The 17,130-nt window shown below is 52.7% G+C and overlaps 1 pseudogene; it reads right to left on the reverse strand.

Annotated features, from left to right (window-relative positions):
- Positions 1–550: 550 nt before the first annotated feature.
- Positions 551–17,130, reverse strand: part of LOC141051228 (uncharacterized) — a 95,009-nt pseudogene continuing 78,429 nt past the window's right edge.

Genomic DNA, 17,130 nt, shown 5'->3' on the forward strand with positions numbered 1-17,130 from the left:
CTACACCATTGGCGGATGGCGGACACAAATAGAAGGCCCCTGTACAAGAACAGTATATGAACCCTTTGCATTCCAATCATGTGTCTGACAAGCTTTGCTACTTTTTGTAGGTGAAAATGGCCACACTTGGATCCTGTGTTGCTGCACAGGTTGCACCAATGATATATCCATCTGTCCTACACACTACCAGGGCTGGCCCGAGAGATTACGGCGCCCTAGGCGAAACTATTTTGTTGCGCCCCTACTATTCTTGGCAGTAGATGAAAACTTGGGATATAAATTTAGGAGCAAAATAAACCACAACAACAATGATTAATTAACTCTCTCCTAACTCTTTAATCTTCTGAGAAGTTGTATAGGACAAATATATACAAAGTAATCAATAACACAAAACAAAAACGACCATAGGTAATTAAAATTTTTGTTTCCTTGCCTTTTTTTTTTTTTAAAAGGATGACACTAAGTCACAGAGATTAATTTGTTTAGCAACTTCAGATTCTATTGAAATTGTTGCCAACCCAACCTACCTCTCTTGCGTCATATTTGCCCTTCAATATGTTTTAGTTAGCTTTAGTTTTGAGAAGCTTCTCTCTCCTGAGGCCATGGACACAGGCAGAGTCAAAAGAATTCTTAGAGCCACCACCAGGTTGGGGACACTTTCTTTCAAGTCAGATTTAAGCAAAAGTTCAAGAACGTCTTTTGGTGATGAATCTTCTGGAACACGTCTTGACATTGCCTGCAGTTCACCAGATAGCTCTATGGCATCGATGTCTTTTACTTCGTTGTGTGTAAGAGACTTTTCCAGAGCTTTACACTTATCCAGAACAAATTTGCTTGGTTTTCCCTCAAGTGAACGGATGTGGTACAAAAATCCAAATTTCAATTCCATTTCTTTCAGCTGAGTGAACCGCTCATCAACTGAATTTATAGCAGTATCTAAGATCGCAACGTAAAAGTTAATTTTGAAACTGTTTCTCATCTCTTATGGGCTCATCTTTCCCTTCATAAGAGAACTGTCTGGTTTTTTTTCTTTAATCGTTTTGGCGCAGAACTTTACTCAAAATTAGCTGGTATGCCAAGCTCTTCTGCGATTTCCCTCGCATCAACTAACAGCTTCTCAAACTCTTCATCGCTTCTTAATGATTGCAGATATTTCTTTGTTTTGTCAAGGTGTTGAGAAGCGGCAGCTAAATCGAATTCTTGTGACTGAAGTAACTTACTTGTCAAATTGATTTCGTACAAAATGTTGAACCATACTAGAACAGATGTAACAAAAGAAAAGGTTCCAACTTGATTAGCAAGACCTTGAGCTTCTAGCCGGGAAACATTTCCAGAGCTTCCTGTGAGACTAATATTTTCTGCTATGTCCATTAGGGCATCATGGACTTCGCTCAATTGGTAACAGAGGGGTGCCAGAGCATCAATTCTACTTTCCCACCTTGTTTCGCTTAGAGGTTTTAGAGTCAGAGATGGCAAATGACGCACGAGTACTTCCCAACGCTGAGTTGACGAAGAGAAAAATACGTAGAGATTTTGAACTAACAGGAAAAAAGTTGTCGCTCCAAAACAACATTTAGCGGCATCGTTGACGACTAAGTTTAGAGAATGGGAGCTGCAAGGCACAAAGAATGCACGTGGGTTTATGTCCAAAATTCGTCTTTGTAGTCCAATGTTTTTTCCCTTCATGTTGCTCCCATTGTCATAGCCTTGCCCTTGTAAGTTGTCCACAGACAGCTGCGCCTGTCAGATCCATTGTTCCTGACAGAGGGTTAAGTATACGTATTTTTTTCTCTCGGGCGCCCCCTTAGTGTAGTGTGTGCTAAGTGTGCATTTTTGGTTCTTTGCTTTGCCAACATTTGAAAACTTAGGAGCAAAATAAATGCGCAGGATCAAACACCTGTCAGCAGACTATGCAAACGACTCACGTCCGTAGTTTAGCGCCTCCTTTCCGTGCGTAAATTGAAGCTCAACGGTTTTTCTTTTAAATTTATGGTAAAAAAATTTATGTACACTTTTCTTTCCATCCCTAAAACTTTTTGCCTTTTGAAAAAATTTTTTTATAATTTTTTTCTATTTTTTCTCTGGCGCCCCCTTTGGGTCGGCGCCCTAGGCGGCCGCCTAGTTCGCCTATATGTTTGGGCCGGCCCTGTACACTACACATCATACCCCCATACTACACTATCACTCTATTACACCAAGTTATTCAGCAAACCATTACAAGCAGTGATAAAGTGAAGAAGCACGGGCTCAAAGCTTTATTGAAAGTCAACAACACAAGGAGGGAAGAGAGGAAAGAGAGGGATTTTAGTAATCTTCATCGTCGTCTTACCGACCAGTCCAAGATTGTGCAGTCTTGGCATCCTGTGGAAAAGCCTTTGGCACTCCTGGATGGACATGCTTTCGCTCTGCAAAAGGAAGAGCTTCCTGGCAAATCACATGACATGCTTAAAGGTGTTGGATGTCCTTAGACTATTAGTCTATAGTCACTGGTGAGAATTCTCCGATGCTGGCAATGACAAGCAGATGGGTATGGACTGGCTCAATTCAAGTATTTTGAGCGAGGCCGGATACAGTTTATTCGGAATGTGGCTGGAAGAAGGCAAATTGCCTAGTTGCAATCACACGACCATTTGTTCCCGGCTGTGGCACCAGGGTGTCCAACAGAACCTCAACAAAGCAGCAGTCCTAAAAGGTCCTCTAAAGTTTCTTCCATGAAGGAGCACCTTGTGCTGTACTGTGTCTCACAGGCTCAGGCATGCATGTATGGCTGGCTGGCCAGTACATCCTGAATCGCCAACCACAAACATATAAATTCCTGATGGATACCCTTAATGAGCTCATCAAGTTCCCATTTTTGTGATTAACTGTTGCAGTTTAAGTTTCCTGCTTTTCACTTTATCAATCCCGAAGGCAAATAACGCAAGTTATTAACAATATTGCAATAACCAAAAATGCTGGACAATAAATCTATGTATACTGTACAAGGGTCTCTGGTAATGTGCTGGAGGAAAGAGGTGTTTCACTGAAGTTATTTATAGTTTAATGGAACTTTTTATGGCTCTCGTGCGCTGCTTGACATAACACACCAGTACTCGTGCATTAAAAGATCGATGTTTTATTTACCAATGCGTTTTGAAGTATAAATTACTTTTTCCTCAGGGGATGATGTATGTATATCATCCCCTGAGGAAGAAGTAATTTATACTTTGAAACGCATTGGGCAATGAATAAAACATCGATCTTTTAATGCACGAATACTGGTGTGTTATGTCAAGCAGCGCACGAGATCCAAAAAAAGTTCCATTAGACTATATGTTTCGGCGGTCACTGGCTTGACCTTTGGATGTGCAGCAGCTGACTGTTAATTTCATGTGCTATACCTCTCCTTTATCAGGTGAGTAGAATTTTAAATCCTTTTGTACCCTTTATCGGATAAGACCCTATTTGCGCGTCTCTCTGTTCCTATAGTGTGAATCACTGAAGTTATTGGCTTTTGTGATATGCACTAGGAAGTTGGCTCCAGAATGTTTTGTGCTGAGAGGTGTTAATCGGCTATAACAGGGCCAGGTTTATAGTGAACAGTTAAAGAGTTGGATGTGGTCCAGAAGGTAAAAGTGAACTCTCTAGACTTAATGATTGTTGTGTGTGCTCTGAAGGAGAGCCAATCAAAAGAGCTGGGCTCTTGCTTAAAAGAAGTGGACTCTGATTTCTGAGCGTCCGGTCCCTGCAGTTATATGGACTGTAATGTGCGCTATTTACTTAGGACAACAAGACTGAATGTCTATTTTGTTTTGGACTGGCTTGAGGCATGTTTTAATAAACCAGCTGAAGATCGAAACGAAAAGTATTCCTTTGACTACCTCATTAAGCAGTCGAGAGAGACGATCAACCACAGTTGGAGAATGTGGGCTTCATTCGCAAGAAGCAAGTGTGATCGCTGTGGGCAAACTCCATGTCCTGGGTGAAGGTGACTATAATGATAGTACATTGGTCGAACAAAATGGAGGAGCTGATCAAGCACCTGATCCAAGGTCAGCAGAACATATGCTTACATCAACCCATGGTAAACAAACACCATTTTGCTAATGCTTCCTCTAACCCCCAGACGAAGCATTAAAGAAATTGAGTCTGGTATGTTTTTTTTTTTTCCATGGGTAGATGCAGATATAGTAAATTCCTTTTGATCATTGCCATTTAGCCTTCTGTCCGATGCTGACCAGGAGACTCACCATTGCACTGTTACCAATATGTAAAGAAACCACAGTAACAATAGGTGGAGGAGGGCATGACTTTGGGATAGGTGGAACTTTTAACTACTGCAGCTTTGTGTGTATAGCGGTGTAGATTTTAAGCAAGATTGATGTTGCTTTAAGACTGAAGGATATGTTTGTGCCTGGTGTGCTATTGTGAGGAGGGTGGGACTTATTTAGGTGATGTAACTCTCTTTTTGTGAGGATGGTGGGGGCTGGTCTCTCTGTGAGGGGGAGGGGTTTATATAGAAGTAAATTGTCTTTCTACGGCCGGGATTACACATGCGAGGAATACAGCCGAGTCTCGCATGTTAATACCTGGCACTCAGGTGCGGAGCGTGCGACTCTATGTATTTCTATGCGGCCGCACGCTCCAATCCAAGTGCCAGCGGCAGTGCAGGGTATTAACATGCGAGACTCGGCTATATTCCTCGCATGTGTGATCCCGGCCTGACTCTTTCTTTTACCAAATGAAATGGAGAAGACATCACCTGTCCTCCTGCCCTGTTATAATCACGGTCCTAAAACATTTTAATTGTAAAGTGATGAATGCTTTATTGTATTTTTTGTTTTAAACTTGCTGTTGTATATCTTTTACCACGTCAAATTTTATCATGATTATAAAGAGTTAACATTGGCATTAACCTTCTAAGATAAAAAGGGAAGGGCAATCCTTCAGCCATGGTTCCCTAGAGGTTTCCTCCACAGGGGTTTTTTCCTCTCCTCAGTGCTGTAGTATGACTCTTTGGTTTGCAAACTCAGAGGTTTGCCAAGTTTACTTCCCTTAATGCTTTTGCAGGGACTTTTAGTTTATAAGTTTAAAAAAGTGATTTATAAAAAGTGTAAAAAAAAAAAAATGTGACTTCGAATTTATAACCCATCACAGCTTTGCAGTTTAGGAGTCAGGTGGAAATTGTGGACAAGTTAAGGTGGACTCATTTAAACTAATGGAGGAGGTAAAAACCTCATGGTGGTGACCAGGCTAGGCTTTGGTGGCCAGCCTCAAGGACGTTGTAATGGCAACATCAATCAGGGGCGGGGACAGTGGTTAAGCACAAGAGTGAGGGTAATGAGTTAATTGGTGCCCTTAAAGTTTACTGGCTATGCTTGAATGGCAAGCCCTGGTGCTATATGGCAGATAGCTGGGGGTATCACAGTACTTGTGAATCCCAGTATACAAGCACTTCACCTGACTCCTACTGTGTGGTTGTTATAGTGGTTTGAAAAAACCACTATATTGTAATCCGAACGCTGCTAACTTATTCTTCTTCTTCTTATTAAGTTGATTTCCGCAATTAATGCGGCCCGAACCGCTACACACACAGACTCCGTTGAGGTGTCGTATCGAAGCCAGCGTCCATGAGAGGTATGCTAAGTATTTTTCGTGTCGATCGGATTTGTAGTTTTTGCGCAATTTGCGTTTGAAAATTTTTTTTCCCGTCATTGGAATGCACTGTCTCCAATGCTTTTCAATAGGAAATGGCAAAACGTGCCCTGAGGCGATTGAAATGACAGTTGAGCTCATTGATATGCGCAGGCACACCCAGTTACTATGCCAACGCCTACGAACTTCACTTGAACCCCAGCACAGAGCCTCTGCCACATAATATCAGCTCTTAAAGCGAAACCCACAGCACAAATGCAAATCTAGCTTCATCACATGACACATGCCCCTGAGAGAGAATGTGTGCGCCAAAGTGGATTTAAAAGAAGCCCAGTCAGCCAAACTAGCTCTTAAAGGGCCAACGCGCCAAAGTGATTGTTAAAGGGCCAGCGCACCCAAATGAGTCTTAAAGGGCCGACACACCAAATCGGAGACTGAGCCACCCCGGCCTCCAAATCGGACAATGAGCCACCCCGGCCTCCAAATCGGAGGCTGATCCACCCCGGCCTCCAAATCGGAGGCTGATCCACCCCGGCCTCCAAATCGGAGGCTGATCCACCCCGGCCTCCAAATCGGAGGCTGATCCACCCCGGCCTCCAAATCGGAGGCTGATCCACCCCGGCCTCCAAATCGGAGGCTGATCCACCCCGGCCTCCAAATCGGAGGCTGATCGACCCCGGCCTCCAAATCGGAGGCTGATCGACCCAGGCCTCCAAATCGGAGGCTGAGCCACCCCGGCCTCCAAATCGGAGGCTGAGCCACCCCGGCCTCCAAATCGGAGGCTGAGCCACCCCGGCCTCCAAATCGGAGGCTGAGCCACCCCGGCCTCCAAATCGGAGGCTGAGCCACCCCGGCCTCCAAATCGGAGGCTGAGCCACCCCGGCCTCCAAATCGGAGGCTGAGCCACCCCGGCCTCCAAATCGGAGGCTGAGCCACCCCGGCCTCCAAATCGGAGGCTGAGCCACCCCGGCCTCCAAATCGGAGGCTGAGCCACCCCGGCCTCCAAATCGGAGGCTGAGCCACCCCGGCCTCCAAATCGGAGGCTGAGCCACCCCGGCCTCCAAATCGGAGGCTGAGCCACCCCGGCCTCCAAATCGGAGGCTGAGCCACCCCGGCCTCCAAATCGGAGGCTGAGCCACCCCGGCCTCCAAATCGGAGGCTGAGCCACCCCGGCCTCCAAATCGGAGGCTGAGCCACCCCGGCCTCCAAATCGGAAGTTCATCGACCCCGGCCTCCAAATCGGAAGTTCATCGACCCCGGCCTCCAAATCGGAAGTTCATCGACCTCGGCCTCCAAATCGGAAGTTCATCGACCCCGGCCTCCAAATCGGAAGTTCATCGACCCCGGCCTCCAAATCGGAAGTTCATCGACCCCGGCCTCCAAATCGGAAGTTCATCGACCCCGGCCTCCAAATCGGAAGTTCATCGACCTCCAAATCGGAGACTCTTTGACCTCGGCCTCCAAATCGGAAGCTCAACGACCCCGGCCTCCAAATCGGAGGCTGAGCGAGCCCAGCCTCCAAATCTTACCCAGAGTGGCCCCGCCCACCAAATCGGACCCTGATGGGCCCCGGTCACAAAATCGGACCCTGAGGGGACCCAACCACAAAATCGGACCCTGAGGGGCCCCACCCACAAAATCGGACCCTGAGGGGCCCCACCCACAAAATCAGACCATGAGGCCAAAGTGGCCCCTGAGAGGCACCCACAGTTAAATCGTATCCTGAGTTGAAAGTCTTGCAGGGAAGTCTCTCTTAAAGGGGCAGCCCGGGCACCATTTCAAACCACTATCTGTACTTCCTTCAGGAAATACACATCTAGTTATAGTGGTTTGAAAAAACCACTATATTGTAATCCGAACGCTGCTAACTTCTTCTTCTTCTTCTTATTATTATTATTAAGTTGATTTCCGCAATTAATGCGGCCCGAACCGCTACACGCACAGACTCCGTTGAGGTGTCGTTTCGAAGCCAGCGTCCATGAGAGGTGTGCTAAGTATTTTTCGTGTCGATCGGATTTGTAGTTTTTGCGCAATTTGCGTTTGAAATTTTTTTTCCCGTCATTGGAATGCACTGTCTCCAATGCTTTTCAATAGGAAATGGCAAAACGTGCCCTGAGGCGATTGAAATGACAGTTGAGCTCATTGATATGCGCAGGCAGACCCAGTTACTATGCCAACGCCTACGAACTTCACTTGAACCCCAGCACAGAGCCTCTGCCACATAATATCAGCTCTTAAAGCGAAACTCACAGCACAAATGCAAATCTAGCTTCATCACATGACACATGCCCCTGAGAGAGAATGTGCGCCAAAGTGGATTTAAAAGAAGCCCAGTGAGCCAAACTAGCTCTTAAAGGGCCAACGCGCCAAAGTGATTGTTAAAGGGCCAGCGCACCCAAATGAGTCTTAAAGGGCCGACACACCAAATCGGAGACTGAGCCACCCCGGCCTCCAAATCGGAGGCTGAGCCACCCCGGCCTCCAAATCGGAGGCTGAGCCACCCCGGCCTCCAAATCGGAGGCTGAGCCACCCCGGCCTCCAAATCGGAGGCTGAGCCACCCCGGCCTCCAAATCGGAGGCTGAGCCACCCCGGCCTCCAAATCGGAGGCTGAGCCACCCCGGCCTCCAAATCGGAGGCTGAGCCACCCCGGCCTCCAAATCGGAGGCTGAGCCACCCCGGCCTCCAAATCGGAGGCTGAGCCACCCCGGCCTCCAAATCGGAGGCTGAGCCACCCCGGCCTCCAAATCGGAGGCTGAGCCACCCCGGCCTCCAAATCGGAGGCTGAGCCACCCCGGCCTCCAAATCGGAGGCTGAGCCACCCCGGCCTCCAAATCGGAGGCTGAGCCACCCCGGCCTCCAAATCGGAGGCTGAGCCACCCCGGCCTCCAAATCGGAGGCTGAGCCACCCCGGCCTCCAAATCGGAGGCTGATCGACCCAGGCCTCCAAATCGGAGGCTGATCGACCCAGGCCTCCAAATCGGAGGCTGAGCCACCCCGGCCTCCAAATCGGAGGCTGAGCCACCCCGGCCTCCAAATCGGAGGCTGAGCCACCCCGGCCTCCAAATCGGAGGCTGAGCCACCCCGGCCTCCAAATCGGAGGCTGAGCCACCCCGGCCTCCAAATCGGAGGCTGAGCCACCCCGGCCTCCAAATCGGAGGCTGAGCCACCCCGGCCTCCAAATCGGAGGCTGAGCCACCCCGGCCTCCAAATCGGAGGCTGAGCCACCCCGGCCTCCAAATCGGAGGCTGAGCCACCCCGGCCTCCAAATCGGAGGCTGAGCCACCCCGGCCTCCAAATCGGAGGCTGAGCCACCCCGGCCTCCAAATCGGAGGCTGAGCCACCCCGGCCTCCAAATCGGAGGCTGAGCCACCCCGGCCTCCAAATGGGAGGCTGAGCCACCCCGGCCTCCAAATGGGAGGCTGAGCCACCCCGGCCTCCAAATGGGAGGCTGAGCCACCCCGGCCTCCAAATCGGAGGCTCATCGACCCCGGCCTCCAAATCGGAGGCTCATCGACCCCGGCCTCCAAATCGGAGGCTCATCGACCCCGGCCTCCAAATCGGAAGCTCATCGACCCCGGCCTCCAAATCGGAGGCTCATCGACCCCGGCCTCCAAATCTTACCCAGAGTGGCCCCGCCCACCAAATTGGACCCAGAGTGGTCCCGCCCACCAAATTGGACCCTGAGGGGCCCCACCCACAAAATCGGACCCTCAAGGTCCCCGGCCACAAAATCGGACCCTGAAGGACCCCGGCCACAAAATCAGATCCTGAGGGGCCCCAACCGCAAAATCGGACCCTGAGAGGCTCCGGCCGCAAAATCGGACCCTGAGGGGCCCCAACCACAAAATCGGACCCTGAGGGGCACCGGCCACAAAATCGGACCCTGAGAGGCCCCGCCCACCAAATTGGACCCTGATGGGCCCCGCCCACCAAATCAGACTCTGAGGGGCCCCGGCCACAAGATTGGACCCTGAGGGGCCCCAACCACCAAATCAGACCCTGAGGGGCCCTGGCCACAAAATCGGACCCTTAGGGGCCCCACCCACCAAATCAGCCCCTGAGGGGACCCGGCCACCAAATCGGACCCTGAGGGGACCCGGCCACCAAATCGGACCCTGAGGGGCCCCACCCACAAAATCGGGCCCTGAGGGCCCCACCCACAAAATCGGACCCTGAGGGGCCACACCCACAAAATCGGAGCCTGAGAGATCCCCGCCAACAATTCAAGCCCTGAGGAGCCCAGGCCAAGGAATCGGATCCTGAGGGGCCCCACCCACCAAATCAGACCCTGAGGCCAAAGTGGCCTCTGAGAGGCACTCACAGTTAAAACGGATCCTGAGTTGAAAGTCTTGCAGGGGCAGCAGGCAAGTCTCTCTTAAAGGGGCAGCCCGGGCACCATTTCAAACCACTATCTGTACTTCCTTCAGGAAGTTGATTTCCGCAATTAATGCGGCCCGAACCGCTACACGCACAGACTCCGTTGAGGCCTCGTTTCGAAGCCAGCGTCCACGAGTGGTGTGCTAAGTATTTTTCATGTAGATCGGATTTGGAGTTTTTGCGCAATTTGCGTTTGAAAAAACATTTTCCTCAATGCATTTCAATGGGAAAATGTTGCCATAGGGAAAACATGGGACAGTCGTGAGGTGGCAGTTAAGCTCATTGATATGCGCAGGCTCACCCAGTTACTATGCCAATGCCTACGAACTTCACATGACCTCTTTAGGACAGCGTTTCTGGCAGATAATTTCAGCTCTTAAAGCGAAACCAACAGCATAAATGCAAATCTAGCTTCATCACATGACGCATGCCACTGAGAGAGAATGTGCGCCAAAGTGGATTTAGAAGCCCAGTGAGCCAAACTAGCTCTTAAAGGGCCGACGTGCCAAAGTGATTCTTAAAGGGCCGGCGCACCGAAATGAGTCTTAAAGGGCCGGCGCGCTAAATCGAAAGCTGAGTGACCCCAGGCTCCAAATCGGAGGCTGAGCCACCCCGACCTCCAAATCGGAGGCTGATCCACCCCGGCCTCCAATTGGACCCAGCGTGGCCCCTCTACAAAAAAAATCAGACCCTGAGTGGCCCCGCCCACCAAAATGGACCCAGAGTGGCACAGCCCACCAAATCGGACCCTGAGGGGCCCCACCCACCAAATTGGATCCTGAAGGGCCCTGCCACCAAATCGGACCCAGCGTGGCCCAGCTAAAAAAATCAGACCCTGAGTGGCCCCGCCCACCAAAACGGACCTAGAGTGGCACAGCCCATCAAATCGGACCCTGAGGGGCCCCACCCACCAAATCAGACTCAGTGTCCCCGCCCACCAAATCGGACCCTGAGGGGCCCCGCCCACCAAATCGGACCCTGAGGGGCCCCGCCCACCAAATCGGACCCTGAGGGGCCCCGCCCACCAAATCGGACCCTGAGGGGCCCCGCCCACCAAATCGGACCCTGAGGGGCCCCGCCCACCAAATCGGACCCTGAGGGGCCCCGCCCACCAAATCGGACCCTGAGGGGCCCCGCCCACCAAATCGGACCATGAGGGGCCCCGCCCACCAAATCAAACCCTGAGGGGCCCCACCCACAAAATCGGACCCTGAGGTGCCCCGGCCACAAAATCTGACCCAGAGGGGCCCCACCCACAAAATCGGGCCCTGAGGGGTCCGACCCACAAAATCGGACCGAGGCCAAAGTGGCCCCTGAGAGGCACCCACAGTTAAAACGGATCCTGAGTTGAAAGTCTTGCAGGGACAGCAGGCAAGTCTCTCTTAAAGGGGCAGCCCGGGCACCATTTCAAACCACTATCTGTACTTCCTTCAGGAAATACACATCTAGTATTAATGTTGTAATCCGAGCGCTGCTAACTTTTTCTTTTTATTCAGTTGATTTCCGCAATTAATGCAGCCCGAACCGCTACACGCACAGACTCCGTTGAGGTGTTGTTTCGAAGCCAGCGTCCATGAGAGGTGTGCTAAGTATTTTTTCTGTCGATCGGATTTGTAGTTTTTGCGCAATTTGCGCTTGAAAAATTTTTTTCCCGTCATTGGAATGCGTGTCTCAATGCTTTTCAATGGGCAACTTAAAATGTGCCCTGAGGCAATTCAAATAGCAGTAAAGCTCATTGATATGCGCAGGCCCACCCATTTACTATGCCAACGCCTATGAATGTCACATGACGCCCCCAGGACAGAGCTTTTGGCACATAATATCAGCTGTTAAAGCGAAACCCACAGCACAAATGCAAATCTAGCCTCATCACATGAAGCATGCCCCTGAGAGAGAATGTGCGCCAAAGTGGATTTAGAAGTCCAGTGAGCCACCCTGTCTCTAAAACGGCCAACGCGCCAAAGTGATTCTTAAAGGGCCAGCGCACCAAATCGAAAACTGAATTACCCTAGGCTCCAAATCGGAGGCTTAGCCACCCCGACCTCCAAATTGGAGGCTAATCGACCCTGGCCTCCAAATCGGACCCAGCGTGGCCCCGCTCAAGAAATTGGACCCAGAGGAGCTCCGCTCACCAAATCAGACCCAGAGTGGCCCCGCCCAGCAAATTGGACCCAGAGTAGCCCCGCCCACCAAATCAGACCCTGAGGGGCCCCGCCCACCAAATCTGCCCCCGAGTGGCCCCGCCCACCAAATTGGACCCAGAGGGGCTCCGCCCACAAAATCAGACCCTATGGGGCCCCACCCACAAAATTCGGCCCAGAGGGTCACCGGCCACAAAATCAGACCCTGACGGGCCCCAACAAAATTAGACCCTGAGGGGCCTCGGCCACAAAATCGGACCCTGATGGGCCCCAGTCACAAAATCGGACCCTGAAGGGCCCCGGTCACAAAATCGGACCCTGAGGGGCCCCAACCACAAAATCAGACCCTGAGGGGCCTAACCAACAAAATCGGACCCTGAGGGGCCCCGGCCAGAAAATCAGACACTGAGGGGCCCCGCCCACCAAATCAGACCCAGAGTGGCCCCACCCACAAAATCGGAACCTGAGGGGCCCCAACTACAAAATCGGACCCTGAGGAGCCCCGGCCACAAAATCGGGCCCTGAAGGGCCCCACCCACAAAATTGGACCCAGAGGGGCCCCGGCCACCAAATCGGACCCTGAGGAGCCCCACCCACAAAATCGGACCCTGAGGGGCCCCGGCCACAAAATCGGACCCTGAGGGGCCCCGGCCACAAAATCGGACCCTGACGGGCCCCACTCACAAAATGGGACCCAGAGGGGCCACACCCACAAAATCAGACCCTGAGGGGCCACACCCACAAAATCGGACCCTGAGGGGCCACACCCACAAAATCAGACCCTGAGGGGCCACTCCCACAAAATAGGAGCCTGAGGGATCCCGGCCAACAATTCAAGCCCTGAGTCCAGGCCAAGGAATCAGATCCTGAGGTGCCCCACCCACCAAATCAGACCCTGAGGCCAAAGTGGCCCCTGAGAGGCACGAACGTCACATGACGCCCCCAGGACAGAGCTTCTACCACATAATATCAGCTCTTAAAGCGAAACCCACAGCACAAATGCAAATCTAGCTTCATCACATGACACATGCCCCTGAGAGAGAATGTCCGCCAAAGTTGATTTAGAAGAAGCCCAGTGAGCCAAACTAGCTCTTAAAGGGCCGACGCACCAAAGTGATTGTTAAAGGGCCGGCGCACCGAAATGAGTCTTAAAGGGCCGACATGCCAAATCGAAAGCTGAGTGACCCCAGGCTCCATATCGGAGGCTGAGCCACCCCGGCCTCCAAATCGGAGGCTGAGCCACCCCGGCCTCCAAATCGGAGGCTGATCGACCCCGGCCTCCAAATCGGAGGCTGATCGACCCCGGCCTCCAAATTGGAGGCTGAGCCACCCCGGCCTCCAAATCGGAGGCTGATCGACCCTGGCCTCCAGATCGGAGGCTGATTGACCCCTGCCACAAAATCAGACCCTGAGGGGCCTCGGCCACAAAATCGGACCCTGAGGGGCCCCAACCACAATCAGACCCTGAAGGGCCCCGGACACAAAATCAGGCCCTGAGGGGCCTCGGCCACAAAATCGGACCCTGAGGGGCCCCAACCACAAAATCGGACACTGAGGGGCCCCAGACACAAAATCAGGCCCTGAGGGGCCCCTGACAGAAAATCGGACCCTGAGGGGCCCAACCCACAAAATCGGACCCTGAGGGGCCCCGGTCAGAAAATTGGACCGAGGGGCCCCGCCCACCAAATTGGACCCTGAGGGGCCTCGCCCACCAAATTGGACCCTGAGGGGCCTCGCCCACCAAATTGGACCCTGAGGGGCCTCGCCCACCAAATTGGACCCAGAGGGGCCTCGCCCACCAAATTGGACCCAGAGGGGCCTCGCCCACCAAATTGGACCCTGAGGGGCCTCGCCCACCAAATTGGACCCTGAGGGGCCTCGCCCACCAAATTGGACCCTGAGGGGCCTCGCCCACCAAATTGGACCCTGGGGTGCCCCGCCCCCCAAATCGGACCCAGAGGTGCCCCGCCTGCCAAATCGGACCCTGAGGGGACCCGCCCACCAAATCAGACCCTGAGTGGCCCCACCCACAAAATCGGACCCTGAGGGGCACAACCACAAAATCGGACCCTGAGGCGCCCCGGCCACAAAATCGGACCCTGAGGGGCCCCAACCACAAAATCGGACCCTGAGAGGTCCCAACCACAAAATCGGACCCTGAGGGGCCCCGGCCACAAAATCGGACCCTGAGGGGCCCAACCCACAAAATCGGACCCTGAGGGGCCCAACCCACAAAAATGGACCCTGAGGGGCCCCACCCACAAAATCAGACCCTGAGGGGCCCCACCCACAAAATTGGACCATGAGGAATCCCGGCCACTAATTCAAATCCTGAGGAGCCCAGGCCACCGAGTCGGATCCTGAGGGGCCCCTCCCACCAAATCAGACCCTGAGGCCAAAGTGGCCCCTGAGAGGCACCCACATTTAAAATGGATCCTGAGTTGAAAGTCTTGCAGGGGCAGCAGCCAAGTCTCTCTTAAAGGGGCAGCCGGGTACAATTTCAAACCACTATCTGTACTTCCTTCAGGAAATACACATCTAGTATTATTATTATTCAGTTGATTTTCCGCAATTAATGCTGCCCGAACCACTACACGCACAGACTCCGCTGAGGTGTCGTTTCGAAGCCAGCATCCACGAGTGGTGTGCTAAGTATTTTTCGTGTCGATCGCATTTGTAGTTTTTGCGCAATTTGCGTTTGAAAATTTTTTTCCCCATCATTGGAATGCATTGTCTCAATGTATTTCAATAGGAAAATTTTTCCATAGGAAGACATGGTGCAGCTTCATCACATGACACATGCCCCTGAGAGAGAATGTGCACCAAAGTGGATTTAGAAGCCCAGTGCGCCAAATTGGCTCTTAAAGGGCCGACGCGCCAAAGGGATTCTTAAAGGGCCGGCGCACCAAATCGAAAGCTGAGTGAACCCAGGCTCCAAATCGGAGGCTGGTCGAACCCGGCCTCCAAATCAGAGGCTGAGCCACCCCGGCCTCCAAATCGGAGGCTGAGCCACCCCGGCCTCCAAATCGGAGGCTGAGCCACCCCGGCCTCCAAATCGGAGGCTGAGCCACCCCGGCCTCCAAATCGGAGGCTGAGCCACCCCGGCCTCCAAATCGGAGGCTGAGCCACCCCGGCCTCCAAATCGGAGGCTGAGCCACCCCGGCCTCCAAATCGGAGGCTGAGCCACCCCGGCCTCCAAATCGGAGGCTGAGCCACCCCGGCCTCCAAATCGGAGGCTGAGCCACCCCGGCCTCCAAATCGGAGGCTGAGCCACCCCGTCCTCCAAATCGGAGGCTGAGCCAAACCGTCCTCCAAATCGGAGGCTGATCGACACCGTCCTCCAAATCGGAGGCTGAGCCACCCCGGCCTCCAAATCGGAGGCTGAGCCAAACCGTCCTCCAAATCGGAGGCTGATCGACCCCGTCCTCCAAATCGGAGGCTGGTCGAACCCGGCCTCCAAATCGGAGGCTGAGCCACCCTGGCCTCCAACTCGGAGACTGAGCCAATCTGTCCTCCAAATCGGAGGCTGATCGACCCCGGCCTCCAAATCGGAGGCTGAGCCACCAAGGCCTCCAAATCTTACCCAGAGTGCCCCGCCCACCAAATCGGACCCAGAGTGGCCCCACCCACCAAACCGGACCCTGCGGGACCCCGCCCACCAAATCGGACCCTGAGGGGCCCCAACCACAAAATCGGACCCTGAGGGGCCCCAACCACAAAATCGGACCCTGAGGGGCCCCTGACACAAAATCGGACCCTGAGGGGCCCCTGACACAGAATCGGACCCTGAGGGGCTCAACCCACAAAATCGGACCGAGGGGCTCAACCCACAAAATCGGACCCTTAGGGTCCCAACCACAAAATCGGACCCTGAGGGGCCCCTGACACAAAATCAGACCCTGAGGGGCCCTGGCCAGTATATCAGACCCTGAGGGGCCCTGCCCACCAAATCAGACCCAGAGTGGCCCCGCCCAACAAAACGGACCCAGAGTGGCCCCACCCACCAAATTGGACCCAGTGACCCCACCCACCAAATCGGACCCAGAGTGGCCCCACCCACAAAATTGGGCCCTGAGGGGCCCCAACCACGAAATCGGACCCTGATGAGCCCCGGCTACAAAATCGGGCCCTGAAGGGCCCCACCCACAAAATTGGACCCTGAGGGGCCCCGGCCACAAAATCGGACCCTGAGAGGCCCCACCCACAAAATCAGACCCTGAGGCCAAAGTGGCCCCGAAGAGGCACTCACAGTTAAAACAGATCCTGAGTTGAAAGTCTTGCAGGGGCAGCAGGCAAGTCTCTCTTAAAAGGGCAGCCCGGGGACCATTTCAAACCACTATCTGTACTTCCTTCAGGAAATACACGTCTAGTTATAGTGGTTTGAAAAAACCACTATATTGTAATCCGAACGCTGCTAACTTATTCTTCTTCTTCTTCTTCTTATTATTATTATTAAGTTGATTTCCGCAATTAATGCGGCCCGAACCGCTACACGCACAGACTCCGTTGAGGTGTCGTTTCGAAGCCAGCGTCCATGAGAGGTATGCTAAGTATTTTTCGTGTCGATCGGATTTGTAGTTTTTGCGCAATTTGCGTTTGAAAATTTTTTTTCCCGTCATTGGAATGCACTGTCTCCAATGCTTTTCAATAGGAAATGGCAAAACGTGCCCTGAGGCGATTGAAATGACAGTTGAGCTCATTGATATGCGCAGGCACACCCAGTTACTATGCCAACGCCTACGAACTTCACCTGAACCCCAGCACAGAGCCTCTGCCACATAATATCAGCTCTTAAAGCGAAACCCACAGCACAAATGCAAATACAGCTTCATCACATGACACATGCCCCTGAGAGAGAATGTGTGCGCCAAAGTGGATTTAAAAGAAGCCCAGTGAGCCAAACTAGCTCTTAAAGGGCCAACGCGCCAAAGTGATTGTTAAAGGGCCAGCGCACCCAAATGAGTCTTAAAGGGCCGA

Source organism: Dendrobates tinctorius, unplaced genomic scaffold (genome assembly GCF_039654945.1).
Source record: "Dendrobates tinctorius isolate UK_male_01 unplaced genomic scaffold, ASM3965494v1 ptg000156l, whole genome shotgun sequence".
In the NCBI taxonomy this organism is placed as follows: domain Eukaryota; kingdom Metazoa; phylum Chordata; class Amphibia; order Anura; family Dendrobatidae; genus Dendrobates; species Dendrobates tinctorius.